The sequence below is a fragment of the Pipra filicauda genome, unplaced genomic scaffold (assembly GCF_003945595.2).
Source record: "Pipra filicauda isolate LSUMZ 115617 unplaced genomic scaffold, ASM394559v2 scaffold42_size3861933_pilon, whole genome shotgun sequence".
In the NCBI taxonomy this organism is placed as follows: domain Eukaryota; kingdom Metazoa; phylum Chordata; class Aves; order Passeriformes; family Pipridae; genus Pipra; species Pipra filicauda.
Genome location: NW_024104565.1, coordinates 2,080,595 through 2,105,071, shown reverse-complemented (window position 1 = coordinate 2,105,071; position 24,477 = coordinate 2,080,595). Strand labels below are relative to the sequence as shown.

General features: G+C 40.8%; 1 protein-coding gene across 1 annotated transcript in view; it reads left to right on the top strand.

Moving 5' to 3' along the window:
* Nucleotides 1-18,796: 18,796 nt before the first annotated feature.
* TAB2 (TGF-beta activated kinase 1 (MAP3K7) binding protein 2) overlaps nt 18,797-24,477 on the top strand; it is a 64,571-nt gene continuing 58,890 nt past the window's right edge. The window contains exon 1 of the mRNA XM_027733842.2: nt 18,797-18,967. The gene's annotated coding sequence lies outside the window, so the exon portion shown is untranslated. The remainder of the gene's footprint in view (nt 18,968-24,477) is intronic.

Here is a 24,477-nt window from a genome sequence, read left to right as displayed (position 1 = left end):
TCATTACTTACTATTTGTTTTAATCCTATCTGCCAGTTGTTCAGATGCTTCCTGAGAACTGGGGCGGAAGAACTTTGGGAATAGTAGATTGTGTGGTTACCTATGGTATCACCAAACTTGTAGCCTAAATCAGAGCTCTGAAGATGAAATCTAGCACTCACGCACACGAGTTTGTGTCATTTCCTGCACAAGGCCTTCTCATTTTTCCTGAATTTCTGTATTCTGAATTTTCTTGGACATTTTCACACTTCACCTTGCATATGTGTCCCTCATCACTTGCACCCTGGAAGACATAGGGCTCTTTGCTTATAATGGTGATGCTTGACTACACTGTGGTGAACACCTTTCATGAGGCCCTGGATGAATCACGAAGTTCAGCGTTTTGCTTTCATTCCCCTCTCCCAAATTTTAAAAAAATCACATTTAATCACTCAAATGACAAGCAAAATTGTAATGGATGGATGCTTTGTTATATTATATAAGCTTAGGGGCAGAATAAAGCCTTTAAAGCTAGTTTCTTTCACAGTTTGAGGAAGGTTTCTCTTACAAAGGGGAAGGTTTTCCATCAATGTCAGTATCAGAATACAGTTACTGTGACAGACTTTAGAGGCAGAAGAAGACTCTGAGATGAATTTAATGGCATTACAAATTATGATGATTTCTTTCACTGACACCCAGAAGCTTGGCACGCCGTGATGAGGGGAGGCACTGTGTCTGAGACATCTGGCCTCCTTGAGGCCCCTCAGTGTGTTCTGCTCACATTGATGCCTCTATGGCAATGTTTACACCAAAGTCCCAGGGATAGGCTTAAAACAACCCGCAAGGTTTTTGCTTATTTTTGCTTATTCTTCTGGTTATTAATTTAGCTGTGGATCAGAACCGAAGTATCCAGTTGCTCTTTGGGAGAGCTGAGTTTAGGGTATCCACTGGGGACTGGATTCCTGCACTTGTGGCACCACCTGTGGCAAAAATCCCTGATGAGTGCGCAGCTGTAAATGACCTGGAAGGCAGAAGAAGCCAGGGTGATGCTACCATATTCTACCTCACCTCTCTTCTGCAGTTCCCAAATCAAGTAAAAACTACTACTCCTTTGTAACAGTGCCACATACAAAAGAAAAGTATAAAACATTACTGAACTGGAATTTAATGAGCCATTCACAAAACACACCTTGCTTTTTAGCACCTGAGGAGGCCTAGACACTTCTAATTTTCTAGTTCTGCTGTCACCTGCTCAGCACAGCTGCCAGTGGTGCAGCTGAGCTTCTTTGCTGCTGCTTCCTCTTAACTCCAACCTGAATTCACCAAGTAGGTATCCCTGGTCATCTGAGGGTCTTGGTTTCATGAGGTACACTGAATTCAGCACAGCAGCACCCAGTCAACTTTTCTTGCGGATCTTCTGATTTGTGTATCTTCTGGTATGGACTACCAGTGACCAGCTGGTGAATGGATCTCTTCCTCTCTTCTTTTCTCTTTAAATACAAATTATTTTGGAGCAGATAGAGCTATTTACAGTTGGCAAGTTGAGCTGTGTTGTATGTTGTGAGGAAACATCTAGAAAGCTGATTCTGCATACAGTAGAAGGAACAGGGCATGTGTTAAGAGAGGGGCCAGGGAGATTAGGGATTGGAGACCTGTAAAGAAGTATAATGGTAGTAAAAAAAATTGCCAGATTCAGAAACTTGGAAGCTCCGCTGGTAACCAGGGTGTTACAAGTTGCTTAAACAGACAGCCTACGAGCTGCTTTATTCTCCTCTAATGGAATACAGAGGCTTATTTTGTACTTGCTGGCCTTTTATACTTATTTTGTGTGGATCGGGCACAGAAAATGCTCGAATGAAGAGCAGGATTGAATCTTTAAAACATGCTACAATGTTTTGTTTATTCCTGTGCTTTATCACTGCAAACTCAATCATCTTTGCTGGCATTTAAAGACTCCGCAGTTGCTCTACTCTCGGCACTGCCTGATAACAGGAGATTTGTGAAAATGTCTCTGTGCAAAAGAGAAGGGAGTAGACAGAAGCAAACTTTTCTTAGTAACTCAGAATTGTCTCACTGGTAAGTTTAGAGAGAAACAGATTTTAAGAGCTCTTGTTGCCTTTGGAACAAATTGGGAAAGGGAGGAAACAGTATTCATTTACATTGTAAAGTCTTAATTTTTAAATAGAGAAAAAGAAAGAGATATTTAAGGGGGAGAACCATGTGTTTTTCATAGCAATACTTTGCTTTCTACCAGTAGTTCTAGAATTTCCATTAGAGAGAAAAACAAATAACAAGGCTGCCAACCACAGAGATGAAAGAAGAAGTCAGTGGAGAGAAACAGATTTTTTTAAATAGTCCAGCGATGACAAAATACCAAGGCTCATTGACAGCATTGTCAAAGCTTAAAATTATAGTTAATGATACAGTAGTGGCTCTCTGACATTTTAAAACACCATGGCACTTGGATTTCTCACTGCATTTGCAGTTTCCTTCTTCTCTAGAGAGCAGCAAACCTAAAGTGATTCTGCTGCTAGGTAATAGCCAGGGTAAAATAATTATTGTCTCAGACTATATCAGGCAATCCTCTGTACACTTTGTTATCAGCCTGCTGGGAGCAAATATAGCCTGGTAGTATCAAAAGTCATTAGTTCAAGTCAGGACTTGGGTGACTGAGCAGGTGGAAGTTTTACATGTCAGATGGAGGAAGCTTAATGCAATATTGAGTAGCAGTTACATAAACTCTGCTAGGGTGTTACCACTCCTTTACAGAGAGGCAAGCTGCAGAGGTTAGGAAGTTCAGAATGATAAGTCATGTAGTCCACAGCCATAAAGCTTCTCTTCAAGTTCTGTTACACTAGGGTTTTTCGGCAAATTGTTGCTAAAGAAGTAATTTTGTAAGCTCCTTGCCTGCCTCTCTACCTGAAGGCAGGCCAATTTGCACCACAATGGAGAGTTTCTCTCTCCCACACCATCAGTTGGCACTGAACTGTGAATGGGACACAAGATTTACCATTAATTCAGGGTGGTTTTGTTGTGAATCTCATCTTGGAGCACCTACCTCTCTGCATCTGATCCACGAAGAGCTTTTACAGACAGCCAGTGCTGTGCACTGCACTCCCTCTGAGTAAAATGCACTAACAGCCTGGGAACTACATCTCAGGCATCACCTCTGCCCAAAACCCTGACTCTGGACTATAAACACAAGCTCTTTCTTCCTCCTTTCACTTTTGGCCCCAAGATGAGGGGGTTTTTATCTGAACTTGGTAGTAACTCAGGTATCAGGTGGGATGTGGGAGGCCCTACGTGACAATTGCTTATAGCAGCATGGGTGAGCAGAGCACGCATGTCGGAATGACTTGGACCCTCTTTGGTTGAGGAGAACTCCACATCCTAGTTGTGTCATTTCTAGTGAGTGCTTGTTAGACACCAGATCAGTTATTATTGGGTCAAAAATACCTTGTGGAGAGTGTGTGTGTGTGTGTGTGTGTGTGTGTGTGTGTATGTAGGGGGAAGGGATGGGTCAAACCTCATGGAGGTAGCATGACATCTTATCCCTCATGGCAGACCCCTGGAACCCATATGGGGAAGCCCCAGAGTAGCTGTCAGTCACAAACAGCCTGGGAAAACTATAACTCACCACACCTCCTGGAGCCCCTAAGCCAAGCTCAGATTGGCAGGGACAGTGAGAACACTGCCCCTCACCCCAACCTGGAACCCTCAGAGTGGCTGGTGGGTCAGAGACCCCATCTGGAGGGGTTGGCCAGACGACCAGAGCAGATAAAACCATAGGCATGGTTTTGCCTTGTGTTGTGGCCCTGCCACTTGGACTTGTGAGAGCTGGTCTTCTACAAGATTCCAGTGGTAGATCTGTCTCTCCCTTTTTCTCCTTCTTTCTTTTTGCTCCCTCTGCTTCTCTTTCTTTGCTTCTTCCTTGATGCTTTGGGTGGCTTGGAGATGGAGGGATTGGATCTTGACTTAAGTACTGTGAATTAATAGTATATGTGCTGAGATAGTATTGTGGTAGAACATTTTGTCTAGCTTGTGTAGTGCCCTTTTTGAACCTTGGCCAAGTCCCCTTATTTTCTCTCTTAAATTAATAAAGAAACCTCTTGTGAACAAGCCCATGGCTTATTTTCTTGATGTTATCTCAAGGTATTAAAAACCCTATATCTATATTTTAAAGTAAAACTCCTAGCTGAGTCTGTGAGCCGACACCTCCTGGGGCTGGAGTCGTACAGTCCTGTAGGCTACTACACAAAATGTAGCTGGTGTGAATATTAGCTCACATCCTCTGGTTTAAATAAGTGCCAGTAACCAACAATATGAGGAAAGACAGAGCATGGAAACAAATAAAGGTAGTAAAACCATAGGTAAAAAATTGTATTGCCTCTAAGTTACTGAGGGATATACAGTTTCAGGAGAAGGGTGTTTTAACACCAAGAAATGAAAATGAACATACATCTGAGATGTCAGTAAAGTTGAAAAAACTGAATATGTTCATTTGAAGGGTGGGACGGAGATAACACATTAAAATAACCACTATATTTGAAGAACTAGCATGTGAAATGGAATCCAGAAGTAAGATTTTGAATAAATGGTTGTGACTTAGTCTGATAGCAAGGAAATGGTTTAAACAGCAAATACTGAGCCTATGATTAGGATGAAGCAAGACTACAACTTAAACAATTGGATCCATTGATCATATCAACCCTCTGCAAGACTTTTAAATATTGAAGGAAATATAACCAAAGATACTGAAAAAAAATAAGATTAAACACAGCATATATTTTAGAAGTAGGGTATGCCATGCTTTACCAATTTATCTTCTTGTTGACAAGGAAAGTGTTAGATCCAATCCATCAGGATATCAAAGAAATACATCAAGGAAGACGAGTTAATGTAGCAAAGATGAAAATTAGTAGGAGGAAATGGAAGGTGGCTAACAGACCAGCTCAAAAAGATGCAAAAAAATGTTAACCTAAAAATCAAGAGAGGATAGGATTGCTATCCTTTCTATCTGGGGGACAGAAAGGAGATATTTAATGTAAAAATCAATCCTAGCATAAGAGCGAAGTAATACAAACTGCCCTACCTAAATTTACATTGAAAATTTCAGAAATTTTGAAAAATCAGAGGAGAGGGGTCTGGAACAGCCACCCAGTCAATATAATGGAAACAGCATTTTAAGACAGAATTTTGCAAACAAATTTAAGCTTAATAAATTGTAGATTGCAGATCTGACTCTGATAACAGAGACCCTGTCTTGATGATTTAGGAGATCCTTTCCAATTTTTTTATATAAATTGGAATATGAGACCTGGAATACTTGTAGACCAGATGTCTTACTGATAATACATGAGATTATAATTTCCAATACCAAATAGCATTAAAGAATAAAGTGAATTGCTCCATTATCACCTGTTAGTCTGAGGAAAGAGGTAGAGAAGTATAGCCTTTTGTGAACTGTAAGACTTTGGAAAAATGCAGTTCTTTTTTCTGTTCAGATTGAACAACATTTTTTGCATGACCCAAAGTGGTAGTGTTTTACATTGATAAAGGAGTTGATCACAATGGTAAAAAATGTGAGAAACTAACAAAAATTTTTGCATCTTAGTTATAATTTTTTATTATATAATTGGAATCCTATATAATACAAATATACCTGGAGAGGGACTTAAAGAAGTAGTTTAATCTATTTCCTGTGGGATGAACTATACAGCATTCCTGACAGGTGTTTGTACATTAACTTGTCCGTAGATATCTCCAAAGACGGAACTGTGTGAACTCCCCCGAGTATTGCAATGCTTTTGTTGCGCTCACAGTCTAGAAACGTCATTTAAGGTCTAGCCACAAAATTTGCAGCAATTGATACCTTTTTTTTTTTTTAAGCAACTGTTCCATATTTGAAGACTGTTATTTTATCTGCCTTCAGCCTTTTCTTCTCTTGATTGAACAGCACCAGTTCTTTCAATCTTTTCCTCGTACCTTGCATTTTTCCCACTTCTAATCCTTCCTTGTTGCTCTTCTCTGGTTTCTGATCTAAAAACTGATCTGAAGCCACAGTGAACTCTGAAAGCCAGTGCTGAGTAGGGAAAGATTACCTTCTGTGTCTTGCTGACTTTACTCTTCTTTATAAAGCCTAATATGACATTGTTTACTCTGAAGTTCTTCCTGTTTTAGAAAAGGATCATTTCATGAAGGTGAGAACACGTGTCAGCAAGTCACTTTCAACAAAAAGGAACTGAAACAAATTAATGTGAGTGATGACCGAGATCTGGCCCTTTGTAGAAATGTTAATAAGCTGTGAATAAGAAAAAAAACCTCCACACAACTAAAAGGTTTTGAGTTTCAGAAGGAAACAAAGAAGCACATATAACAAGGACAGTTGCTTGTTCATAAATTTCAATCCAAGAATTGTGGAACTTGGTCAGGGGAGAGCACACTGGTAGAAATAAGCCAGTAAACATCAGTAGAATTTTTACTTTCTTTTGTTTGGAACATTGGAAACTAAATGAATTCTAGTAATAATTATAATTTTATCTAATGAAAGGGAGAATTGTTGAGACTATAATGGAAGAGAAAAAATGTTCATATAATGGAACTACTCTGTATTTTGAAATAATTCAGGGCTGCATTTGACCTACTTCCCAGCTTTTGCTGTTGTCGTGGTAAGGGGGTTCTATGTTTTCAGGTTGTTTTTTGTTTTGTGTTTGCCAAAAGCCAGTGGCTCCATGCTGCCAGTGTGCTTCTACTCAGATCAGGTTTCCTTCATGCGTGCCAAGGAACATGTTTCACACGAGGAGGAAGGACTCAGCCTTTGTCCAGGTACTTCTGCTGCTCTTTGTTGTTTCGGAGAGGCTTTTCTACATAAACTGTACTTGCTTTAGATCACACGCAAGCAACTGTGTTGCATTACGCAATGTGATTTAAAAACACATGGTACTGCTTTCAGTATCTGTTGATCACACACTCTTGAACAGGGTGTCCTTAAGGCACATGTTGGCATCATGGTCCAGGTACCATGTGTTGAGTAGAGATATGAAAGAACTATGCTCATAAAATTATCGTGATTAATAAGGGCTCTATTTTGAGATGGGCTGCAGAGCCAGCTATGCTTGTAGCGCTGCACCACGAACTGCTGACTGGTACTTCCTGCAGCTTTGTGTTCCTCCCTCTACTTCTGCATTGGTTGCTATAAGCCAGATGGGAGAGTTCCTGCTTGCACCAAGTAATCTGACATAGCACACATTACAGGTGGTAGGATGCTCTGAACAATTTTGCCCAAGACTACCTGGAGTTATGCCATGAACACAAGACCTCACTACAATCTACACTAGTCAGCTCCACAAGGTCAAGGACCAAAAGCTTTCAGATTTACATTTGAAATGCTCCCCTAGCTGGCATTAACCCAGGAATTAATGTTCACAGCACCACAGACTTCGTGCAATTTAAAAAGTTTATTATTTGTTCAAAAACATAGTAATGAGGCCTCTTAATATATAAAATTTATTTTTTAAACAAGTTCTTTTTAACTACTGATCTTTTCATTAACTACAGAGCTTAAAAGCTGTATGAACTTAACACTTGGCCAGGTAAGCAGAACAGAAATTATCTCTGCTGGCTACATTACAGTGACACATCACAGTGCTCTGCTCAGCAAAAGGTTTTAAGAGTACATTTGAACACAGTGGTTATCCTATCTGCATATTTAAAGGCAGGGCACTGGATTATCAAAAGAAGACAAACTGATATGGATACTGCAACTCTACTGTATTTCAATAGCTTTTTGCAGCCTAATTTCAGTGCCTAGACAGATTTTTTTCTTAAAAGTTTTATCAAATTATTGCTGTTTCAAAATTATCCACTTTTTACTGTTTCTCTAGTATAAGATGGTTAGAGAAATTTCTAGGAATTTTTACAAATCAGTATGAATAAAAGGCAATTTTCTCCCAAGATGTCCATGAAAACGTTTTTCATGTGAGAGAGACAACCATAATACAGAACACCTTACAGGAAACGTAGGTGTACTATCTGCAAGCCAACTCCTTTATTGCAACACATGGTGTTTTAACATTGCACACTATTATTTTATTGCATCATCTACGACAGCATGTCCTTTCATTTCAGCAGAAAATTAGACATCGTGCTACAACTTTTTTCCCCTCCCTTTTACAACATTTCTATATGATTCCATTCTGAAATTATACCAGGTACTGTTTTTTCATCCCTATGTTGCTTCAGGGTGACTACATATATATATTTTTCCTTTACCATTTATCATACCTCTAAAAGAAACAGAAAGCACTTGTAATTGTATTTATTGCCCAGTTACATGGCCACGTGCTCTACGTGCTCATCTTTTTTTGAAACTGTATTATCTAAGCTACAAACTACAAATTTACTTATGCTGCAGGTATGAGAAATTAAGGCTATAGATTAAGTTAGATTAAATCATGACTTAAAATGAATGCCTTATACATTCCTAAACTGAAAGTTAAATAGATTAAATTAATGATTTATCACAGATGAACAACCAAAAGGAAACATGTTAATTATGACATCTTGACTTCCATACTTTAAAAATCAGCTCTTGTGCAACATGTTCTTTACACAGGTACCTTAGGAATCTCAGCTGCAGCAGCTTAACACCATCTCTTAATTGTTTTCCAAATCTGTATCCATTCCACTGTGAATTTCCTTTGTTTTTTTTTCAGGATTAGGATAATCATATTCAAAACAATAACTAAAACCTAACTTTATTTTCTGAATCCTTTGTTGTATGTTGTTTTGGGGGATTTTCTCTCCTATACAAGCTGATGTATAGAAGCTAGTATAGATATAAAAGTACTGATTTGTAAAATCTCAAAGTTCCTATGAGCACTAATCATACTCAAAACACACTTATTACTCAAATATTTATTGCCTCAGAAATGCATAAGTTCTTTAGCTATTTAATACATGCATTGCCTTTGTAGACTTTCATTATTTGGAATAAAAAATTGTGCATAATATGGTAGCAAGATTTCTGGATAGAAATATTAGTCCTAAAAATTAAACTGACGCTTTGTGAATTAAAAACAAAGTCTGTTTATGGTGCCAGGCATCAAGTATTTATAAGGGAGTTGACAAATTATTTATAAAAAACCAGTTACTAACAGTGATTTAAATCTTCTCTTTTTTTCTAGGGTGATGGTCTCACTAAAATACTCAGTGACAATTATTTTAATCAGTAACAGTTCAATGCATATACAAACTTCAGATTACTACTAGGTATTGGATTTTGGTAGCTAGGAAATTGAACCAGTTGAGACCTCTATGGTTCATTGAACATGGTTCCATGAAGCTGCAATAATACATGTTTATTACATCCTATTACATTTTTAAACAGGTTTTCACTCACCATTACTGTTGTAAGATTATTTCAGAACTTCATTTCTGTGATTCTGTGAAACTTACTTCAACTGCAGACTGTTACCCAGCACCAGGACTGATTCTGACAAAGATTAACTGAAACGAGTAGGAGTTTTGCTGGGAGAAGGGCTGATGATTAAACTTTAAAATATGTAATGCATTAGGAAAAAGCTCCCAAACTGGAGACCTCAACCTGGTGGGAGTTTTTATGGTTCCATTACTACAGCTCTTTAAACATACAGGGCTGAGTTAACTGTTGGTGAATCTGAACTGTCATTCTGGCCATCTCATATCTGAGCCTGGTACATGGGGCTGGTTTCTTTACACAGATTAGCTGGCCATCTTGACTTAGCCCCAACCTTGCTGCTATTGCCAATAAATCAAACTTCCCTTTCTCCCACACATCTGTCTGGTCAATGTACAGGTGAGTGCTAAGGTTTCTCTTCACTCCTGTCTCAACACAAAACCTGCACATATGCAGCACAACATGATTTCAATTTGTGCTCATGTCTCCTTCCCATCAGTAGAAGATGACAGCCACACAGGGGAAGAGAGATGTGACTGGTATGTATTATGGATTCCACGGGGCTTATTTTTAGTTGAACGGGTGGAACTGGAGTTTACTAGAAGAGTAAAATTTTAAAAACAATAAAAAAACTTTAACCTGATTAATGGTAATGGTATACAACACTGCAGAAATCAACGTGGGACTCCAGAAGTGTTGGTAAAGGGGTGAATTCTGGAGAAAAGGCAACCTCTAACTGAAGAGGTAGGAAGAAGAATGGATTTTTTAATTTATTTTTTACCAACCCTGATAATTAAAGTCCCATAAGTTTCTGTAAGGATTACTGGAGAAAACTTTCCCTTGGAGCCATTTTTCTTCATATCTGTGATCTCATAAGTTTTATGCAATCAATAAATTTACTATTTAATGTTTCTTTGTTTGTTCTTTAGGGCATTGGGACTGTGACCACGTCTTCACTGAGCAGTGGACCATGCAAATAAGATATGAAAAGAGGATTGTGGATCCTAAGCTTTGAAACCCAGTGAAATCAGGAATTTATTAACAGTGGAGTATTGAAACCTGTTTTTCCTGTGTCTCGAGTCTGGTGTTTCCAGTGGATTTTCTCATGTGTCATAAGGGTGAGGGAGGATCCACCTTCATTTTTCTCTTTTGTAGAGACACTGCTGTCAGCCCAGACACTTGTTTCCTGAAAACCTTCAGAATTAGAAATGTGTCTAGCTGAAACCATTCAATGGGCTCAGGAACTGTAGCTAGGAATGCAGGATGAGCACAAACCCCTGCGGGCTGTTTACTCAGCAACCTTGCCTCTTTGGAAGACTGGCTATAAGGAGGGGGCTACTAAAGAGAAAAAGCTAACTTGAAAATAAATTATGATGTCTTGTCTTTTGAATGAAGGTTTTTCCCTTTGAAAAGACAGAAAATACAATGCACATGCATTGCCTGGTCATTCAGGTATGAAGCAATGCTAAAGGAATAAATGACACTGTTATTGCAAAAGTTTAACAGATTTTCTATGTAAGGTTATCAGTGAGAGGATTGCTGGCACAGCTCCACTGCTACTGGGAAGAGCCAAAGCATTAGTGCAGAGTCCCGCTGTGATCACTGTCACCTCAATATACAGAATCACAGAATCACAGAACGGGTAAGGTCAGAAGGGACCACAGCAGGCCATCTGGTCCAACCTCCCTGCTCAAGCAGGGTCATCCTAGAGCACGTGGCACTGAATTGTGTCCAGATCTTGAATACCTCCAGTGAGGGAGACTCCAACAACCCCTCTGGGCAATCTGTTCCAGTGCTGGGTCACCTGCACAGTACACAAGTTCTTCCTCATGTTCAAATGGAACTTCCCATGCATCAGTTTCTGCAAATAAAGCTGGTGAAGGGTCTGGAGCACAAGTCCTATGAGGAGCAGCTGAGGGAGCTGAGGTTGTTTAGTCTGGAGAAACAGAGACCTGGGGGGATCTTATCACTCTTTACAATAGCCTGAAAGGAGGTTGTAAGCACGTGGGGGTCAGTCTCTTCTCCCTAACAAGCGATAGGACAAGCAGAAATGGCCTTAAGTTGAATCAGTGAAGGTTTAGGTTGGATATTAGGAAAAATTTCTTCACTGAAAGGGTGGTCAAGGACAAGGTTTAGTGGTGCACTTGACAGTGATGGGTTAACAGTTGGACTCAGTGATCCTAGAGGTCTTTTCCAACCTGTATGATTCTTGCTCTTAGGGATGCATAGTTCTTGAGCCTGGTGGAAGTGGTGCCTGAACATTGACCTGCTCTCTTGTGATCCTCTTCTCTTCAGGTCCTGTTCCCATGTGAGTCTTCCAAGAAGGTCACTGAAGAGGTGAAAGTTAACTCGCCTGAAGTGCACTCACCGTAGCCAAGGCTGCCCCCAACCTTCACATCTCCAACAAAGCCTTCCCTGTTTGTTAGTACCTGGTCAAATGGCTCACCATTACTCATTTTTTCCTCCACCACCTGTGTGAGGAAGTTGTGGTCAATGCTTTCCAGAAACCTCCTGGACTGTTTGTGCTTTGCCATGTTGTTCCTCCAGCAGGTGTCAGGGTGGCTGAAGTCCCCCAAAAGAACCAGTGCCTGTGACTTCGAGGCTGCTTCCAGCTGCCTGTAAAAGGCCTCATCTACTTCCTCCCCATGACCAGATGACCTGTAACAAACACCCATACTAGTTTGCTCTTTAATCCCAACCCATAAGCTCTCAACTTGCTCATCATCTGCCCCAAGATAGAGCTCAAAAGATCTCAAGTGTTGCCTTTTTCTGTAGAAGGTAACTCCACCATTGTGCCTCCCTGGTCCGTCTTTCCCAAATAGCATGTAGCCCTTCATACAAGATAGACCCTTTCTGAACAGGGACAGACAGTGCTGTGCTTTCAATGCCAGAAGAGCTACATCTACACTAGAATTCATACTTTGCTGCACTGTTGTTAGCAACAGAAAGGTTTTGCTGGAAAAAAATAAAATTAACATGGACATGGTGTAGTAGAATTGTATCCATTCTCGTTTTGCAAATGATGTAAGTTCTCTTTGAAGGATAGACATACAACACCAAATATTTAGAGAGATTCTTAGCATTAAAAATAAATACACATCAGTGCACAGTGCACACAAGAGAATTAGTTAACTGACATTTATTGTACATATGCAATTATATACACTCGAATGAGCAAATTCAGGTGCATATGTGAAATGAAACGTTGTGTTTAAAAAGCTTGGCCCCCTGTCTATCCTCTTCCCCCGGGAATGTAATGGTATATCTAGAACAGCCAGGCTGTTACTAAACAGTGGGAAAATTGCTTTTGAAGCTTGTGCTTGCTAAACACTTTTTTCCTTGATGTGTAAATTAATTTGCTTTTGGGAATGCAAGCATGCAAAAAATGTTTTTCATCAAATTAAAAAAAAAAAGAAGGTGCTTCTGTAGGAGACTAATTAGTTAGCTATCTAAAATGTTTTGTTTAACGCCTGATTTGTTCTTTAAATATATAAATACCAGCTAGTGTTTTAAAGCTTCTGTAGCTGTGAATGGCTCTGCTGTCCCTCACTGCAAGCTACGTTTTTATTACTTCTTCCCAAGAAATTTATTTTGCTGACATGGGCCCTAATCCAGTAAAGTGCTAAAACATATGCTTAATTTTAAGCGGGTGAGAAAAGCCAACGGAACTTTCCTATGCCTAAATCTAAGTACAGATTTGTGTTTGGCTTAGCTGAGGTTATAGTTTCTGGGTTATGATCTGGAGGGCTGTGTGTATTTCACAGAATGGGTGCCCTCCTGATGGAAGAACAGAGTTCTGCAGAGTTTTAAGGTAATTTGTTATTTATCAGAGGAGCTTGAGAAGAAAAAAGTACCAACAACTGAACACTAAAATTTTTGGATGTTAATGCATTCCTTTAAATAAGTATGTCATGTATCTTCTAACCAAAGTCTCACAATTTCCTCTTCTACCTCTACAATAACATTGTAGTAGCTGAAAACAGCCGTGATGCCACCTTATTTTCTGTATTGGTTTTCCCAGTTGTGTCAAGAATTTTACCTTGTCAAAGAGATGACCTTTCTTAATTCTAGTGATCTGATGAGTTGGAATTTCAGTGTTTCTTACTGTTTTGCTCTGTGATACTGAGACATTTTTAACTGTGGGTACATACAAGTGATCTTTTCCCACAGAAAGGTAAAACCATGGGAGATTATGACTGAAACATAGCTCAGCTTGGAACCTGAAAGTCACACAAGTAGAACAGGAACTTGATGATTCTGACACAGTAGCTAGAGCACAATTCATTACACAGTGAAATGTATTCCTGCAATTTTCGTTTCTGCTGGCAATTTCAAATGGACATAGGACAGAGTAGACCTGAAATCTGAGCTGTCTTCTCCTTACAAGGGCTTGTATAAGACCCAGAAGGAAACAAGCCAGCACAGTGCGTATATAAGCTCATATGGCTGATTCTGTTTTGTTAGACCAGTGAATTTTCCACAGAAACGGAGGACTCGGTACACCTCTTCTTCAAAATTTACTCTGTCTAGTACATATTAGCATTAGAAAGCTCCGAGTTATCTTTTTTTTAATATGGGATGGCTTAAAGGCCTTGTGTGTTTCATTTGTACCATGCAAGCTGTCAAGTGCTGCAGCTGAAGAGAAGAAAGAATGCAGAGAATATGTACTGAATTTTAATTTCACTTAATAGCAGGCACAGGATTTGTTCAGAGTTTTATTATTGGGTGAGGAGTTAAAGTAATCACAGTGATGGGGCAGAAGGCCAGAAGAAGATGGAGAAATCTAACACTGTGAAACATTTAGGTTTAGAGAGTACTTTGGGTTATTTTTTAAAATATATTGCCCATTTACTAATAACCTCCTGCACATTTTATTTAAATAAATTTAAACACAATATAATTATTGCACCTTGTGTGTTAACATATATAATAAGATTAAGCATATTGCAGTTTGCGCCCTCACTCTCACATTTACAAAATGTCTATTTGGCTGAAGTCACCGAGACAGAAGAGGTTAAAATCAGTAGCTGGAAACAGAAAGAGCTATTAAGACATTCTGCAAGGGTTTTTACTATGAAAACATTTGTGCCTGATTTGTATCTGGAATAGGGAAGTCATTTGTTTGGTCTTCAAGGTAGGTTTCCTGTCTCAAATCAGCAAGTTATACCTGTCCAGAAACACTTAAGTCCATTCTTCGTCTCAGGTTTCAACACAGCATAAAGTTTAAGCAAGCGATTGAAAGGTATCCCAAATAAAGATGGACTTTAGCAAGAGACTAAATGTGTTTTCTGATCAAGACCCTAAAGATATGCAGCAACTATATACTGGCATTATATAAATCCTAAAAAAGTGGAAATTAATTTTTATCATTACTTTCTACTCAATTTCCCACAAAGCATAGGAAACAGTGGATTTGGGAAGAAACATAATCTGTATTTATACTGAAGTATAGTGAAGCCTCTCGGCTTTCTATATTTTATGTCACTGAGTTATCATAAAATAGTTTCATTAAAAAGGTGTATGGTAGCATTAAATAATACTGAATTTGTCTTCCTAGTAGATATTGAGTCAACTGTATGTCATACAATCCTGTATAAGCTTTTATTCATACATTTTTAATTCTCCTAGTGAGAGCACTGAAATATCTCTAAGTTGTTAATGCTGTCAAGGATGCACTTTTTCCAACTTACTCAAAAGATTGATTTAATATGGCAGTCTTTCCCAGTTCTAAAACAATTATTGAGAAAACTTCAGAATTGCTCTGGTTAGGCTAAGATATTTTCCTTCAAGAGTAAACATTCTTCAAAGACACTCATGATCAATATAAATGAATGTGGTTTTTTTAAGATATTAAAAAAATATCTTAACAAGTCTCCAAAAACATACTAATTTTGCATGTCAGATGAATACATAGTCTACAATAATGCTTCACTGTAACACAGATCACTATGCTTTTAAAATTGAAAAGCTTGGGTAGTCTGTCTCAATGGATTTTCCTTCAGCAGAGGCCTTTTCCAAATCTTGTGAAGCTGCTAGAACTCATGAACCACTAAGGCACCTCTTAATCACATCTTTATCTCAAATGTCATGTTTACGCTCTGCTCCTAAATAGATGAGCTGTTAGGAGGTGAAAAAGCTGGTGCTATCTTGAAGATAGCACAGAAACAACCTGGAAAACCAGGGAGTCTCAGCAGTGATAACAGAGCTGTTGGTGTACTGTGGATTAGAAAGAAAAACATCAGAGCACAACAGATTTTCGTAACTGCACACATGAGCAATTTAAGCAACTGGAGTTCACTATAGTATTTGAATAATTTGTTCTGAAACCCATTTCTTTAACAAAACATTTCGTCTACCTAAATGATTATACTTGTTTGTCATTTTAATACTGTTCTTAAATTCGGAGCTCCTAGAGCTGATGTTTCTGATTAAAGACTGACTGGAGTTCAGTTTGTTTTTTAAACCAGAACTACACTGACATTTAAAACAGAAAGAAAAAATGGTAAACTAGAATACTGACAAAACAGTTTTCAACAGACCCCCTCCAAACAAACACAAATATCTGGATTATTCCTACACTGCAAAAAAAGGGGTTTTTTTAATAGCTGTTGTATAGTATAAGCCCTCATAGTGGAATGGGAGAGACAAGTGTTGAGCACTTTCATTTAAGCAAAGCTATGCATTCATCACAACTTTGGCTTTACGCTGAGATGCGGCACTTGAATTTACTTCTGAATCCAGCATTGTCCACTTCTCTACAGCAGGCTGGTCAAATTATTGCACCATGGCACACAGCTGACAACTTCTACATAGAACAGAAGTACAATGCATGAAGTTTCACATGAAATAAGGTGAGTTTCTGTATTTCTTTGTCATTTTATTTATCTAAATTATAATTGTTTTTACAGGAGAAGCTGTGGTTGTAACCTCCCACTGGGAGCTTCCAAGGACTGTCCTGGACCAGTGATTGCTACCTCTGTTTTTATCACCCTGAAGACTGACAGACCTCCTGTTTAGAAGAACAAAAAATAAATTACCAATTGAATGTTTCAAGGAAAAGTGTCTTTAAAATTGCCAATGCCACCTTTTTCCATTGTGGAAAACTAATTTTAAACTCAATTTCAGAAATAATTGTGCCAGTTGTTGTGGATTGGTTTTAACTGGACTTGTCCTCTTACCTTCTCTAAAAAGCACTCTAAGGAAATTTCAGCATCAGAAATGTCAGTACCAAGCTGAAAAAATTGACTGTACTTTGGAGAAACAGTTTGTGTACCATATGCTTAGAATAATTCCCCAATCATATTTAAAATGTCATTTTCTAGCAGTGAATAATATAAACAGTCTGATGAAGGTTTAAAAAACATGAACTCATACCTGTTATGGCAAAAAAAATGGATAATACCTAAACTCTTCAGGGAAAGAAGCAAGGCTCTGATTCCTGTGGCTCACTGATGACTGAGCTTTGATTTACACCATGATAAGAATTACACCTAGAATTTATTATGAGATAGATCTGCTTAGTTCTTGTTTCAGATACATAGGAAAACAGTTAATTTCTGAATTTCAGTACAAAACACTAATTTCCTAAATAGTTGTTCTTTGATTTTGGAAAGGTGTTAAAAAATGACTCAAGCTTAGCTGCTGTAGAGGAGAGATGAGCAACTTTAGCAACAGGCTCAGACGTAGATGCAGTGCGAGGAGTCTGGAAAAGGGGGGAAGGGACGGTGCAGCTCACTCACATGATCCCAGTGCTTAAGCGTTGCAGTAAATACTGATGATGGCACAGTGAGAGATGGTCTTTGACTTTCCTATGGCAAATCCCTGTTTTAGCAACTGTAGGCAAAAGGGTCAAATATTTAACTTAGTGTTAAACTTAGCAAAACAAACTCCATTTCTTGCTCACAAAAAATAGTCATGTCCCTTTACCACCCTATCTGTCTGAAAGGTCAGGTATGGCTTGGCAAAGTTTGAAATGGTTGTGCTGGAAAAGCTGAAGAGCAGTGTGCTTGAGCAGATGACTGGGCAGACCATGAATAGTCTACACACAGGTTGCAAAAAGGTTTGATTAATGCACCTGAACACTTACAGTGGAGCAACCCCCAGTGCAGCTCTCTGTGACCTCATGTTTCCATTGCGTCTTCTTTGCAATGCCTCATTACCCATTTTTGTAAGGCACTTCTGGCTGGGTTTGGGGAAATACTATTTTATTTACAGTGACAAACAAATTTCAGTGATTCTCAGCCCCATATAACCTTTACTCAAGACAGGCTGAGTAGTAAACTCATTTATGAAACAAAGACCTACTTGGACGTCCCACTAAAACCAAGGATGCCTGTCTTTCTATCATAGGAGGACTTCGATTCCTCTTTTCAGGTCGGCAGGTTGGGACCCACGAGGAGGACGGCAAGGCTGTGGATCATGGCCTCGCCAGCCCCACGGGCTGGTAAGGGACCCCTCCTGCAGGTGTTGGTGTGAGGTGGGCAGGGAAGAGGGATTCACGGGACAGCTTCTGGGCCCTGCTCATCCGGTGGCATTTTGGAGATTAGTGCGAGCTATACCTGAGGGGGATGGTGGAAATCACATACTCCGCCTAAAGCATGAAGGAATTTAGAGGAAGAGCTGCTGTTTCTGACAGAAGGTGTCGGGCAATTCCCTCCGAACAACTGTTTCCGACATAAGGTGGGGGGTTTATTGTTGTTTTATTTATTTATTTATTTTTTATAAATACTGATTTTCTTAGTTTTTCTTCCCCTTGCAGATCCTGCGCTTCCTCCCTCTCAGGTCTCGCAGACCCCGCAGGCTCCATTTCCCAGGCGGGCAGCCCACCAACCCACCTCCGCCACCGCCGCCCACCGAAGCGGCGACCGCAGCCGGTGTGGCGAGGCGGGGCTGAGGCGGGGCCGAGGTGGGGGGCGGGAGCCCGCGCCCCCCGGTATCCCGGTGTCCCGGGAGCGGTGAGGGGGCGGCCCCACCCTGAGGGCGGTGCCGGGGAGGCCCCGCCCCCTCATCCCCCGCCCCGCCCCGGCGCCCATTGGCGCGCGCCGCAACCCCGTTAGCGCTCGCGGGCCGGGTCTCGCGATGCTGCGGCCGCCGCCGCCATATTGTGTCTCTATTTTGATTCGGAGCGCAGCGAGCGCGGGGGGAGGGGGCCGGGAGCGGCGCGCGGCCCCAGCGGCGGCTCCGGAGGAGCGGGAGCGGCGCCGCCACAGCCACCGCACGCACCCGCACACGCACCCGCACACGCACCCGCGCACGCACACACACGCACCCGCACACCGGCCCGCCCCGCCGCCCGCGCGGCAGCACGGACCCCCCTGCCCTCCTTTCTCCCTCCTCTTCCTCCTCCTCCGCCCCCTCCTCACCCCCCGGAGCGGAACGGCGGCGGCGGGAGGCTGCGGAGCGGGCCGGGTCGGCGGGGTCCCCCCTGCCGGGCGGAGGCGGCGGCGCTGGTGGCGGCAGCAGCGGCGGTAGTGGCGGCGGCTGCCGCCGTGGTGGTGGGGGAGGCGGCGGAGGAGGAGGAGACGGAGGAGGAGGAGGAGAAGCGGCAGCGGGGTAAGGCTGACCCCGCCGGACGGGCCCGGCGGCGGCTTCCTGGGCTGGTTTTGTGGTCCCGTTCCCGGGGGGCTGCGGGGAGAGGCGCGGGGGCGGGGGGCCCGGCTCTCCCGCAGCCGCCCCGCGCTGTGCCAGGGTGAAGAAGGCAGGGAAGGCCTGGCCGCGGGGAGGGAGCAGCCCCGGCACCCCGCTCATCCCGGCGTGCTGGGGCGGGGGGGGAAAGCAGCGAAGGCACGGGAAGCCGCCGCGCAGCGGGACGTCCAGCGAGAGATGGAAACTTATTTTCCTTCGCGAGCCGCTGGAGCTTCCCGGCGCGGGGAGGGATCGGACGGCTGCGGCGGCCCGTGGAGGGGCGGGAGCTGCCAGCGGGCTCGCCTGGCTGCGGAAGGGAGGGAGGGAGGGAGAGAGGGGGCTGGCCCGGCGCTTGGCAGGTGACAGGTGTGAGTGCGCTGGGCGACACTCCGCCATTTGAGGATGAGTATCCGAGCGTCCGAGGTGCGATTCTTTGGTGCCCGGTGTCTTTGTGGGGGCTAGCTGGGCTCGATTCCATATATAGTATATTTGGGACGTCGGTTTCCATTGTTCGAGTCAGTTTAATTGTTGAGTAGACATTCTTGAAATGGTTCTGATAAGAGAGGTTTTGAAGAGAGGAGACACGTACTGTTTCTCGTTTTCTTCTCTTTTTCTGTTGTGTCCCTCTGAGAGACCTGGGAAGGCTGTGCGGAGGTGTGTAGTGCTTTGTCTCATTCATTGAAAGGCTCATGCTAAAACTGAATGCTCAGCCCAGATGTAGCAAGGCCTTCAGGGCAGAAGCCTTGTGTTCTTTGTAATGTACCTGGTCTCTCAGCAGGGCCTGGTTTGTGCCCAGGACCTGTGGGTGTCCCTGTATTAGTGATAGTAGGTGCATACATAAAAAAAGAATTCCAGAGGAATGCTTCTTAGCAAGGAGTGGGCTTCAAGTGTGGTTTTCTAGTCATTATAAGTTTAGGGTATTTGATATAGACCGACAAAAGCAGTTTCTGACATTCAGCAGTAGAATGCTGAAAACGGTGCTGCATATAGTTTTCAGTACTCTAATGTGTCTTCTGAATATCAGCAGAAGTCAGATAAAGTCGTTATCTTAGACTGTTCAGATTGGTTTGTATAATAATTTATTCACCGAAATGGTACTACACATGTGCTGCTTTATAAGGAGGGCTAATGACGCTAATAGCAACAGCATTATATTCATGATTGGCCACGGGTTTTTTTGAAACTGAGAATAATTTTCAGCTTGGGTGCTGATTTCATACACATCATTCAATTATTTGTTCTTTATCTATTCTATTGTAATTGGGTTTTGTCAAACCCCAGAATTCTGATACCTGCTTTTGGTAAGAGGGAAGTTCCACTGACACATTAGGAGACACATGTCATCAGCTTCAGTAAGTTCTGCTCCAATTTAAATGAAAGTTTCAGTCATCTGAGATTGTTATCCATATGTTAAACTTAGGGATGCTCAGCTGTAGATAGTACCTTGGCTTGCGCTGCAGCAGAACGGACACTGAGTTGAGTCTCAGTTTCTTTTAAAAAATGAGAAAATCTGTGTGGTTTTTCTCATGTTGCTTCACAGGAGAGGCTGGAAGGGGGAAGGGGAAAGGAAGGCAGTTGGAGGAGAACTCAGTCTGTGTCATCCCAATTTTGTGTTTGAGATGCTTGATAAAGCATCATCCATGTTTCATTACATGGGGGGCAGTGCCATCTTGCTATGCTACACTACTCTTGCTTATACCAGCTTTCCAAGACTGTGAAATGTAAACCATTCTCCTTCTCAACATAAGAGAAGTCGTGGGGTTCTGCTCTCTTCCTTTATATTTGCTGATACAATAATAGAATTCTTGAAAATGGGCGCTCTTCCTATGACAGTGTCCTGGTATAAACTTCTCTTTTCCAGCAGTGACAGAATGGAAGAAGATAGTGGTTTTCCTCACTTGATTTGAGTGCTGAGGTCTTATGTTGTTTTGTGATGGTCTTTGGCTTATAGGTAACTGGTATGTTTTTCAAACCATGTAGAATTAAACCTGTCATCTGTTGAAGAGATTATTCTCAGCAAACTTGTATGTATGTTTTGGGTTTTTTTGCTAGACAGTTTAAAGAGCTGTTGGCAGACTCATTCTTTGTGAGAATGTGCTTTGAAACATAAAACTAAGTTACTCTTCATCCTATTACAAAGTGCAGCCTCCTTATCATGATCTTCATGGCTGGAAGCACTGGAAGAAAAAAGGTTGGTCAGATGTGACCTTAAGTTTATGAAATGACTGTAAATTTAGGACTGCGGGATCAGGCTGATCTTTTCTGAACTGCTGCAAGCGGAATGCTGAATGATGTTGCTGTTGGTGCTTTTACAGGAAATAGAACAAAAATTCCAGTGATTCAGAACTGGATTTTTTTAAAGCTATACCCAAAACTCAAATATTTAAATGTTTGAAATGAAAGTTAACTTTTGTTACCACGAATGTATGCAGTAATTCAAGTCGGTTTGTTTTTTTTTTATTTTAATTCCATAGTAGGTTATCGCAGCTGGGCAAGTGAAGGCATTCAGTTTCAAACAAGAGAAATGCTGGTGGATGCTCTAAGACATCTTGAACCCTGCTTAGCAAACTGGTCTGGTTTGGATTCCACATATTTAAATGCAACTATGAAAGCACAAAAGCTGTCAGATTTACAATAGGATAATATTTTTTTACAAACTCTTAATTGTAGTCAGGAGTTTCAGTATAATAGTTGTTTCGGTTTCACCCTCTTTTGAGAATGCTTACCAAAAAATCACTGACATAGTATTGATGCTTTCCCTGACAGAAGTTTTTTATTCTAATTATACTAAAATTAGGGATTTATTTTTATTGAACTGATGAGTAAGCTCAACTCTCATTCAAGGAAGTATTCCAAACACTGTACAGATGTTTACTGAGTTTTCTAGTTTTGTCTTATGCTGCCTTTGGATTTTGGAGTTCCTTAATTGCTTGTAATCGGGTTCAAGTGAAACCAAGTGAAATAGCTTGACATAATTAAAGTTAAAAGATCTCTGATGTTTGTGTATAATATCCTGATATTCTTGGAACGTATCTGTTGCTGAATGAATGGCATCCCTCAGGATGTTCTTGTTGCCATAGGTGCAGTTAAGATGTCATTAAATAGTTAATATTTTTAGAATGTGTTAGATTATTTTTTTTTTGTTGGTAGCAAGAAGTTAAGCATAACTTGGTATGTGCTAAACAAATTGTAAGGTAATATCTAGTCACAGAATTTAACCAGAAAAAGACTCTTTTGTGTAAAATATGCATTATATTCTTAGAAAATAGCTATGTGTAATCAATTTTTGTAGCAATATGGAAATTGTGTAGCTCTTTCCTATTCTGTGCACAGATTAAGATCAAATTTCACTGTCTTTGATGTTGAGTGGTTTAAAACTCATTCAGATCCTGGTTGTACTATAAGCAGAATTTAATTTTTCTGTTATTTTAAAAATCTGTGTTTCAGAATGGATGTAGACCTTGTGCTCCCTTTAGCATTTAGAAAAGCATTAACTCGGGAACACCCAGTGGTAAAAGAAAATTGTAGGTTGTATATAGGAATTTTTAAAAAATAAAAAAGTCACCCAAGCAACCAGAACTGTGCACCTATTAGTCAGGATGTTGTTCGGCTTGCTAGAATTTACCAAAACCAGGACAAAGCTACTATATATGCTCACTACTTTGACTGTCTTAAGCTAGATGAACACTTTAATGCAAAGCGTCTTAAGCTTGTTCCAAAATTAATCAAAGCTGGTGCTATGTGGTGCTGGCTGGTTGATCTGCTGGGGCTGCCAGTGGAGAAGGGAGAATTCCACCTGCCTTTCCCCTCATCTAAAGCATGAATTCGAGTTTCTTTTTTCTACAAAGCTGCTAGTTTTCACAAAATTTGTAGAACCCTCTTTATCTGTGAAACTTTTATGTGTCCTTTAAAATACACTTGAAAATGATCAGAGGATGCACATACTTATTAAAAGGACAAATAAAATACATCAATGCAATTTCTTTAAGAAACCTTAGTTAACTAGGCATGCTAGAAGATAAATTTTTGCAGTTTGGGAGTTCAGAATCAGCTGTCCTCACATGGATAAGATGCTGAGATGCACTAATTTTCTGGGTTTGTTTTTTAAGAAATAGTTGCTTTTGGGGTTTGTATATCTGTGTAGTGTATAAACAATCTTTAATTTGCCTTTCTGAAGTCACAGATCTTGAGTAATTATGTTTCCTTTGATCCTGTAGCTCAGTAAATTTTGAGCTCCTCCACTAATTTTCAGCAATTAGCCAAGGGGCAAGGTCTCAGAGATTTTACATTTTAATAACGTTGAACAAAAGTTAAATTTGTTAAAGTTGATGACTTCATTAAGATCATCTCTTTAGGGGAAAGTTTTGCATGAATTTAGGAGCTACCTGTGTTTAGCCGCCAGTTGGCCCCGCAGACAGTTGTCTATGGGGTAAGAACTAGGTGTGAAGTGCAGTACTCTTTTCTTCAGTCAGTAGTTAGAGGACAGGAGAGGTTAAGTATATTGTGGCTAATGCTTGAAAGAGAGCGGTAAGATAATATAGGCATCTGGGATAGAGGTGGAATGTGACTAATTGGAGCACGGAAGCATGTCTGAGGCAGAGTGCAAATCTATGGGAAACGGGGCTTTGCTAGTTTTGCTATCTATGGGACGATGCCTTTGAGAGGAAGGTAAGCAGCAGCTGCCAGTTTTGGTTTACTAAACAAAAATCTTGTTAAAATAGGTTCTTAAGAAGATGAAGACAAATAGGGTGGGGGACAATATGTAAGGTACAAAGCAGACTACTAGGCTGCTAAGGTTGTCTTATAACAGTGGTACACTTTTGACTACAGTGTAGCAACTGTTGTTGTGAGTGGCTGTGAGATGTTTGGTGACAGTGTTGGTTCCACGTGTACAGAGCCTCCGGAGCTGTGCCTGTATGTGTGTTTGTGTGGGTCTGATTCAACAGGATTGCCTAGACTGATACAGGGCATGAAGCAGCACGGGGCAAGAATGTGCGAACTGCATGAGACATGTCTGTTGTTCTCAAAATATGCTGTCAAAAGCATTATTTTGTTACATCATATATAATTCTTTAGACAGTGTGACTTACATGTTTGTTGCGTGCTTACAGTGTAATCCAGTCATGTCTCTGTGGGCTGTTGCATGCAGTGGCATATTTAACGTACTCACAGGTCTAACTGATTTATCTGTGAAGGTGGGCCATGCTAGTATCAAATTATTTAGAAGCCTGAAATTACTTGCTTTTTAATATAGATTTATTATGGACTAAATATTTCATGGAGTTTTTTGAGTCTTGAAATAAGTGTTTACCTGGTACATCTCTATTTTGTATGTAACGCTAGTAGAAATGGATAAGAAATCCCTGGCAGGCGGGAAATACTCTAATACCTTTTAATTTTATTTGCTGCAGCCTGTCTTTATTGTTCAGTAATATCTT